Raw genomic sequence first — 9358 nt, 5'->3', positions numbered from 1 at the left:
GATATCTTGTCATCACCTGCCAAGATGACATACTATATATAGAAAGTACCTAGAAGTCTTTGTCCTCAAAAACATGAGTCCTTCAGCATCACAGGGAACAGGTAGTGTCAGCAGGTCCTGAAGCAATTGCTATCTATTTTTAGTCCCTACATTAAAGGGTTTTCTTCTCTGCTCTTTTGTATGCATATGTGATGAGTGGGGTTGTTCAAGGAACTGAGCTTGAGGATAGAAATGGGCTAGATCTCTTCCCTCTTTTTCATTTAGGAAAATGATTCAACCTTCCATTTTGGGGTATATTTAAGGGTCACCTTTAGCCAATTATGAGTCATTTTCTGTTTTTGTGTTATATTTTAAGACTTGAAAATTTATACTAATGGGATCTTTTCTATATGTATTCTTAATGTTGGTGGTGACTAAAACTCACTAAAAATGAATGACCTGTGTGAGGGTGTCACTTAAATTTGGAAAAAGATATGTTTTATAGAAAATGAAACTCTTTTATAGGTAATGGTAATTCACTCTCCTCTGATAATGCCAAGGGAGTGAAAGAATTATTTCAGATATTTTAAAAAATGGATAGGCTTAATTTTGCACATCCTGAATTGTTAACAAAAGAACAATAACAAGAAATATTTCAGTAGGCAGACATGCGAATCCACCTGGGGCCAATTAAAAATTTTTCCTTCCTTTTAATCAGAACACCAGGGCTCCTGTCTCTCATAGTGGACCCACATTCTCCAATTTTTAGTCTTCATAAAATGCTGTTTTTAACAAGCCAAATTTACTGGATTTATTTAAATCTAACTTAAATGTATTTAAATCAAAGACTAACACCTCACATTTGGATTGATTTTACAAATTTCAAATGACTTCCATGTGTTATTTCATTTTATATTCAGAATAGATCACAGACAATAATAATAATACTCTTGTAAGGTAAGCTGGTCAGGCAGTTTTTTTGTCCCATTTTATAGGTGAGGAAGTAATTTTACACAGTATAGGATCACACATTACAGAGTCAGATTCGAGTCTGGGTCATGTGAGAGCCTAACCCAGGGCTCTTCCAAATGCACTCCCACTCTACTTCTTGGTTATTCTTTGTTTCCTTTCTACTTCTTTAAAATCTTGAGAAGGAATTGTACTAGTTTTCTGTAGAGTCTATAACCAAGCGTCACAAACTTGACGGCTTACAATAGTGTATTCTTTCATGGTTCTGGAAGCCAGAAATCCAAAATCAAGGGTATAGTAGAGCTAAGCTTCCTCTGAAGACATTTGTTGTTGTTCAGTCACTCAATTGTATTTGAGTCTTCAAGACCCCATTGCAACACACCAGGCTTCCCTGTCCTTCACTGTCTCCCAGAGTTTGCTCAAATTCATGTCTATTGAGTTGATGATGCCATCCAACCATCTCATCCTCTGTCATCCCCTTCTCCTCCTGCCCTCAGTCTTTCCCAGCATCGGTGTCTTCCAAGGAGTCGGATCTTTGCATCAGGTGGCCAAAGGATTAGAGCTTCAGCTTTAGCAACAATCCTTCACTCAAGGAGTGAATATTTCTTCTCTTCTTCCTAGCTTATGGTGGTTCTGGCAATCCTTGTCATTTCCTGGCTTAAAACTGCATCATTCCCCTCCCTGCCTCCATTGTCATATGACCTTCTCCCCATTTGTCTCTATGTCTGTGTCCAACTTTCTCTCTTTTCCTAAAATCATTCAGTCAGTTCATTCACTCAGTCCTGTCCGACTCTTTGTGACTCCACGGACTGCATCACGCCAGGCTTCGTTGTCCTTCACCAGCTCCTGGACTTGCTCAAACTCATGTACATTGAGTCGGTGATGCCATCCCACCATCTCATCCTCTGTTGTCCCCTTCTCTTCCCGCCTTCAATCTTTCCCAGAATTAGTATCTTTTCCAATGAGTCAATTCTTCACATCAGGTGGCCAAAGTATTGAGTTTCAGCTTCAGCATCAGTCCTTCCAATGAACACCCAGGACTGATTTCCTTTAGGATGGACTGGTTGGATCTCTTTGCAGTCCAAGAGACTCTCAAGAGTCTTCTCCAACACCACAGTTCAAAAGCATAAGTTCTTCAGCACTCAGCTTTCTTTATAGTCCAACTCTCACATCCATACATGACTACTGGAAAAACCATTGCTTTGACTAGACAGACCTTTGTTGGTAAAGTAATGTCTCTGCTTTTTAATATGCTGTCTAAGTTGGTCATAGCTTTTCTTCCAAGAAGCAAGCGTCTTTTAATTTCATGGCTGCAGTCACCATCTGTAGTGATTTTGGAACCCAAGAAAATAAAGTCTCTCACTGTTTCCACTGTTTCCCCATCTATTTGCCATGAAGTGATGGGACCAGATGCCATGATCTTAGTTTTCTGAATGTTGAGTTTTAAGCCAACTTTTTCACTCTCCTTCTTTCACTTTCATCAAGAGGCTCTTTAGTTCCTCTTTACTTTCTGCCATAAGGGTGGTGTCATCTGTGTATCTGAGGTTATTGATATTTCTCCCGGCAATCTTGATTTCAGCTTGTGCTTCATCCAGCCTGGCATTTCTCATGATGTACTCTGCATATAAGTTAAATAAGCAGGGTGACAATATACAGCCTTGATGTACTCCTTTCCTGATTTGGAACCAGTCTGTTGTTCCATGTCCAGTTCTAACTGTTGCTTCTTGACCTACATACAGATTTCTCAGGAGGCAGGAATGGAGGTCTGGTATTCCCGTCTCTTGAAGAATTTTCTACAGTTTGCTGTGATTCACACAGCCAAAGGCTTTGGTGTAGTCAATAAAGCAAAAGTAGATATTTTTCTGAAACTCTCTTGCTTTTTCAATGATCCAACGGATGTTGGCAATTTGGTCTCTGGTTCCTCTGCCTTTTCTAAATCCAGCTTGAACATCTGGAATTTCATGGTTCATGTACTGTTGAAGCCTGACTTGGAGAATTTTGAGCATTACTTTGCTAACATGTGAGATGAGTGCAATTGTGTGGTAGTTTGAACATTCTTTGGCATTGCCTTTCTTTGGGATTGGAATGAAAAATGAAGTTTTATAGTCCTGTGGCCGCTGCTGAGTTTTCCAGATTTGTTGGCATATTGAACACAGCACTTTAACAGCATCATCTTTTAGGATTTGAAGTAGCTCAACTGGAATTCTGTCACCTTCACTAGCTTTGTTTGTAGTGATGCTTCTTAAGGCCCACTTGTCTTCGCATTCCAGGATGTCTAGCTCTAGGTGAGTGATCACACCAATGTGGTCATCTGGGTCATGAAGATCTTTTTTAAAGTCACTAATGACATTGAACAAGGGCCCACCCTGATCCAGTATGATCTCATCTTAACTAATTACATTTACACCAATGCTGTTTCCAAATAGGATTACATTCGGATGTACTAGGGGTTAGGGCTTTCACTTCAATCATACGGGGATGCACAACTTAACCCATAACAGGAATGAACCATGGTTTCTTTTTCTGCAGTATAATTTGATAAATTATACTAAAGACCATAATATGTTGAGACTGATAGAATGGGAGGACAAATACTGACAAATCACACAGAAATAATTTAATCAGAGGTAAGTTGTTTAGTGATTGGAATCAATACCAAAATGACAAGTGGATTGGTACTTTCTGGTCATTCTCTTGTGTGGGTGCATGTTTTCTCTCATTACTTGTCCCCTCTTCTTTAAAGGGTACAAAACCTTTTTTAGTTCCCAAGGGACAGGGAGGTTACTAAGTTTGGATATTTTTTGGAAAAATTTTAGGTATTTATTGCATCTTTCATAATGCTTATCTAGATATCATGGGAGCTGGAAATGATTTGGTGTGTGTATGATTTCTGCTTGAGTATCATTCTCTGAGCCGTTGCCTTTGGAGGGTGCTTGGACAGATTTTGTAGTTAGAGAGCAGTCATCAGAAGGTATCTCCTTCAGTTGCAGCAGGAGGGAAAGTTCAACTTTGAGGGATGGCCCTGGTCAGGGTTTTGTAGTGCAAATCTCCATGACATTAGTGGCCTCTTGCCTTACAGAAGGCCTCTAAATAAATAATGGGGTTCAGTGTAATGAACATTTACTGAGTAGTTATTCTGTGGCCACTGAAAGGAGACAACCCTGGCCTTTACCATCCAGGGAATCTACCCGTCTTTTGCTTACAAAATACTGGCAACTTCCTGTGTGTCACAAACTATAGAGGCACCAGTGATGTGAAGGAGAAGAAAGAGGCAGGAAAACTTCCCAGGAGGTGCTCAACTTCTAGTGGTGGGGGAAGGCAAATCATAAGTCATGTAGAATGTTCTGGACCTACCTAGAACAGTAGGCCCAGGCTATGGTAGGACAGAAGAGGTGCACGTAAGAGATGCTGGGACCTCAGGCAAGGCCACTACATTGCATGACTCTGAGGGACTTCAATCACATGACTGGTGACCTGAGAGTTTCTGCTCAGTAACAGGTAGAGGGTGGAGATAACTGCCACTAGCTCATACCTTTCTCCATAATGGTTGCACCACTCCCACCACCAGTGCAGGAGGGCTCCCTTTTCTCTTCACCCTCTCCAGCATTCTACCTTATGTAAAGCACCCTCCCTATTACCCTATGCCCTCACCCACTGCCAGTTGCCTACACAGTGTGAAGCTCCCCCTTCCTTCTTAAGAGGACACTGATTTTGTTCATGTATTTACCCCTCTGAGTCTTAAGGGAAGAGGTCCAGGGATTGGCATACTTGTTCTACAGCTTACTGCCTTTCACTTGCCAGTGACTGACTGAGGAATGGGCATGTGAACCAACTCTGGAAAACTCATTTTTCACTCAACAGGGATTTTATGCACACTGTCCTATGGGATATTGCAATGAACAAAACAAATAAAAATATCTGCCCTCATGAAGCTTACATTTTAGTAGGGGGAAGAGGCAAGGACCTAGGGCCAAAATACGGTGAGTGACTGGAAGTTTATTGCAATAATCCAGGTCAGAGATGATGACTGTGGTGACCGTAAAATCGTGAGAAGTTGTAGATTCTGGATATATTTTTAAGGTGTGCATCTGCGCATGCTAAGTCACTTCAGTTATGTCCATCTCTTTGCTATACTATGGACTGTAGCCCACCAGGCCCTGTCGTCCATGGAATTTTTCAGGCAAGAATACTGGAGTGGGTTGCCATGCCCTCCTCCAGGGGATCTTCCTGACCAGGGATCAAACCAGTGTCTCTTACATCTCCTGCATTGGCAGGCAGGTTCTTTACCACTACTGCTACATGGGAAACCTCATTTTAAGGTATAGATGATAGAATTTCCTGATATATTGAATGTGAGGAATAAACAAAAGAGAGAAGTCAAGGATTATGCCAAGATTATTTTGCTGTCAGTAACTGGATGAGGCAGATGGAAGCTGCAATGGTCTGAATGCTTGTATCCCCCTCAAAAATGTAAATGCTGAAATTCCAGGTGGGGCCCCAGGTGATGGTATTAGGAAGTGGGGCCTTTGGGAGATGATTAAGTCATGAGGGCACAGTCCTCATGATTTGGATCAGTGCCCTAAAAAAAGATGCCACAGAGTCCTATCTGTTGCCACTCAGCCATGTGAGGTTATAGTGAAAAGTCAGCCATATATGAGGAAGTGGGTCTCAGCAGACACAGAATCTGCCAGCATCATAATCTTGGACTCCTCAGTCTTCAGAACTGTGAGGTGTAAATGTTTGTTGTTTGTCAGCCATCTAGTTTAATACATTTTTGTATCACAAACAAAAAATATGTCCAAACAGACTTATGGCACGATAAGCTGGGTTTGGGGGGAGGGTGGGCTGGGGTGGTCAGGAGTTCCATTTCAGACATTTAAGTTTGAAATGCTTCTTAGACATATAGGAGGAGATGTCAAATAGCAATTGGTTATAGAGATTCTAAGGATCCAGATTGGAGACATAAATTTGAGAGCCACTAGCATTTAGGTGATGATTTAAACTTGAGACTAGCTGATAGGACCATGACACTGACTTGATGGAGAAGAGAAAAGGGCTAAAAAATGAACCCTTAAGCTCAGATGTGCAGGAAATGAGAATGAGCAAAGGCAACAGGAAAGATGATCAGAAAGGTAGAAAGAAAACTAACATGGGCTCCTGCAGGTCGAGTGAAGAGAGTGTTTACAGGAGGACAATGTGATCAATTGTTTCAAATGCTACCAAAAGGTCAAGTCAAATGTAAATGGCAAAATGACCATCAGATTTACTCACATAGAAGTCTCTGTTGAGCTTGATGAGCATTTGGGTTACACGTGGGGTTACAGGTTACAGGTAGGGTGAGCTTGATTGGAAGGGATTGGAAAGAGAAGTAATAGAAGAGAAACTGAAGACTGGGAGCATAGGCTAGTCTTTCAGACGTTTCAGTGAAAAAGGAAGGAGAGAAATTTGGTAGTACCTGGAGGGGAAATCGGCTTCCCAGGCGGCGCAGTGGTAAAGAATCCATCTGCCAGTGCAGGAGATGCAGGTTCAATCCCTGGGTCAGGAAGATCCCCTGGAGTAGGAAATGGCAACCCACTCCAGTATTCTTGCCTGGAAAATTCCATGGACAGAGGAGCCTGGCAGGCTACAGTTCATGGGGGTCTCAAAGAGTTGGACATGACTGAGCATGCATGCACAGAGGGGAAATTAGAGTCAAAAGAAGGTTTAGGTTTTAAAATTTTTGTCAGATGGGAGAAATAACAACATATTTTTATGCTAATAAGAATGATCCAAGAGAGGAGAACTTGAGATGGAGGAGAGAGGGGAAATTTGTGGGAACAAAAGTTTTTGGTTCTGTGAGAGGGGACAAAGTCTACTGCACACTCCGTTCATAGCATCTGAGCAGAGAATCTGGGTGCAATTGCAAGTATTAATAGGTGGGAGCCTATGGAAAGCCTCTTCTGTTTTCTCATTGAAATAGGAAGTAATATCACAAACCAAGATGGGGCTCAGGGAAGAAGGGTGGGAGGTATGAGGAAAGAAAGGAAGCTATAAAAGAATTTTCCAGGACAATGATAGAGAGACTGGACTAAGAAAATATGATTGCCAGGCAACATTAAGAGTTTACCTAAGGTAAGGACCATTAGCTTCAAATGAGACCAGTCACTATGGTTGTAAGGTTTTCTCCTGGGACATTCTACCTAGTCGGTAGAGGGTAAGTATGAGAAAAGATGGATAAGATGAGACATGCAGACAAGCCTACCACAGGACTCTGGGAAAATGATCCTCTCATTTGAGTAGCAGACCCAGGTGGTGTGGGAATTGCAGCTTTCATAGTCTGAGGTGGGTACTCATTGTGAAAAACAATACAAAATTGCAAATATAAAATTGTTTATAAAACTTGATATTTAGATGAGACAATATATCACAAGTTAAGGACTTTGTGAAATCTGACCTCACAAGATTAGCAGAAGAACCCAGCAGACTACTCTATTTCTTTTTCTGAATATTCTTTGATCACCTCTTTTAAGGATAATGATTGTATAATATTTTCTTTGCAAAGATGAACTAGTCCCTTTCTCTAATGTGATTAAAATTTTATTTCTCATCATTGGTAATTTAGAAACAATGCTTTCAGCATCACCGCTTGATGTTAGTAACATCAAATAGATTTTTAGAATTGTCATATTTGAAGAAAACCTCTATCAAGTTTCTTTCATATATGATGAAAGACTTTCCAGGTTTTCTTGTGCAGAGGTCACTATGAATTGATCACATTCATGCACCTGTTTGTGGAATGTCCTAGTAGTGGCAAATCAAGTTTCATATTTTCTTTGTCAATGTCCTAATTTCATGGCAAGTCAGAAAAAAACTTTACTTTAAATATTTTCCAATATGCCTGTGTGCTTTATTCCTCTTCATTAAGTGGAATATCAAGAAATCCAAGGTTTTTCATTGGATGTTTATAATTAGTGATCATGCTGATGAATGAGAACTTCCTTTTTGTTAGTTTTAAATGAAAACCAAGTTTTCCCTTATAATTTTACATTTTTGATGGTTGGAAGAGTTTTCCACAGACTAACTTCTAGCTCTAAATGTAGCTTGTTTCTTCTTCAAAATCCAAGTGTTTCTGGGGCTGGGCTTGGTAGGACTTAAAATACCATGATATGATTTTTGTCCAGCACCTTCATTTCATGATACAATGTAAGGCACTGCAGTGGTCAGTGGGATAAGTTAAGTATGTGCAAAAGTAACTGAGAAAACATAAAACTGTATTACTTAATCCATACTAAATGTATCAACAACTCAGCTCTCCCTGAGCAGGATCCCCAAAATTCCCATGGCCGTTCCAGTGCCACCTGTCATAAAGGAAAGTGGGACAGAAGGGATGTGAGTTGGAAGGAGACAGAGGACTTAACTAAGTGGTTAAAATCTCTTATCTTTTAAAATTTTACAAAAACCTATGACCATGTGAACACATTGCTAGGCCCTCCCCAGGGCTTTGGAAAGAGTTGGTGCCTATAAAGGACCCAAAGCTTCACCAAGCTTCATTAGCAGCACAATAAAGCTTTCTCTGTTATGAGAGGCCGAGCGGAGGGATATCTCACTCTCCTGAACATTGTCCCATCTCTTGTTGATGCTTAGAACTGGAGCAGCATCTTGCTTCCAAGCCAGAGAATGAAGCCAGTCTTAAAAAGATAGAGCAGAGATGGAGAATACTCAGATCCTCGATGGTATTGTTGAGCCATCGATGAAACAACCTTGGAGCCTGTCTTAGCTCTGTATTTCCTGTGACATGAGATAATACATGATTTTACTATTTTAGTCATTTTAGTTTCTGCTAGATATATCTGAAAACATCGTGATTCACTATTTTCCTCAAAGTATTTATTATTCCTTAAAATCATATTTTGAGGTTACTTGGTGTTTTAGGGGGCTAATTTTGGTATACCTAAATGTTAGTTCCATAAGACTTTGTCGTGTTTGATGTGGTATCTATATAACTTAAATCAGTGCTCAGCTCATAGTAAGTGATGGGTAAATATTTGTGTAATTGGAGGAACGAATGGAGTGCACCATTAATAGTGAGGGAGGCTGGCAATCAGTTTTCACTTTCATTATGTTTTACACTACCAGCTATGGACCTTCACAGAAAGGAGCCCATGTCCCTGGTGTTCTGAGGTTGCTATGCTGAGGCACTGTCATTGCAGACATTGCTCCACTCAAGGCCAGTGACTCATTGGTTTCATCCTGTCGACAAGGCCCAGAGCTGCATTGTTTTGTCTCCTATGAGAACTAAATTATGGGCTAGCTAACAGTTAAAGAAACTAGACTTCTTGGTGGGGGAAAGAAGCAAATTTTCTTTGGTGAGTAACTTTTGGCTCTTAAGTATGCTTTGTTCCTCACATCCCATCTGTCCACCATGTTCTGA

This window comes from Odocoileus virginianus, unplaced genomic scaffold (genome assembly GCF_023699985.2).
Source record: "Odocoileus virginianus isolate 20LAN1187 ecotype Illinois unplaced genomic scaffold, Ovbor_1.2 Unplaced_Scaffold_7, whole genome shotgun sequence".
Classification (NCBI taxonomy): domain Eukaryota; kingdom Metazoa; phylum Chordata; class Mammalia; order Artiodactyla; family Cervidae; genus Odocoileus; species Odocoileus virginianus.
This window is presented reverse-complemented; position numbering follows the sequence as displayed.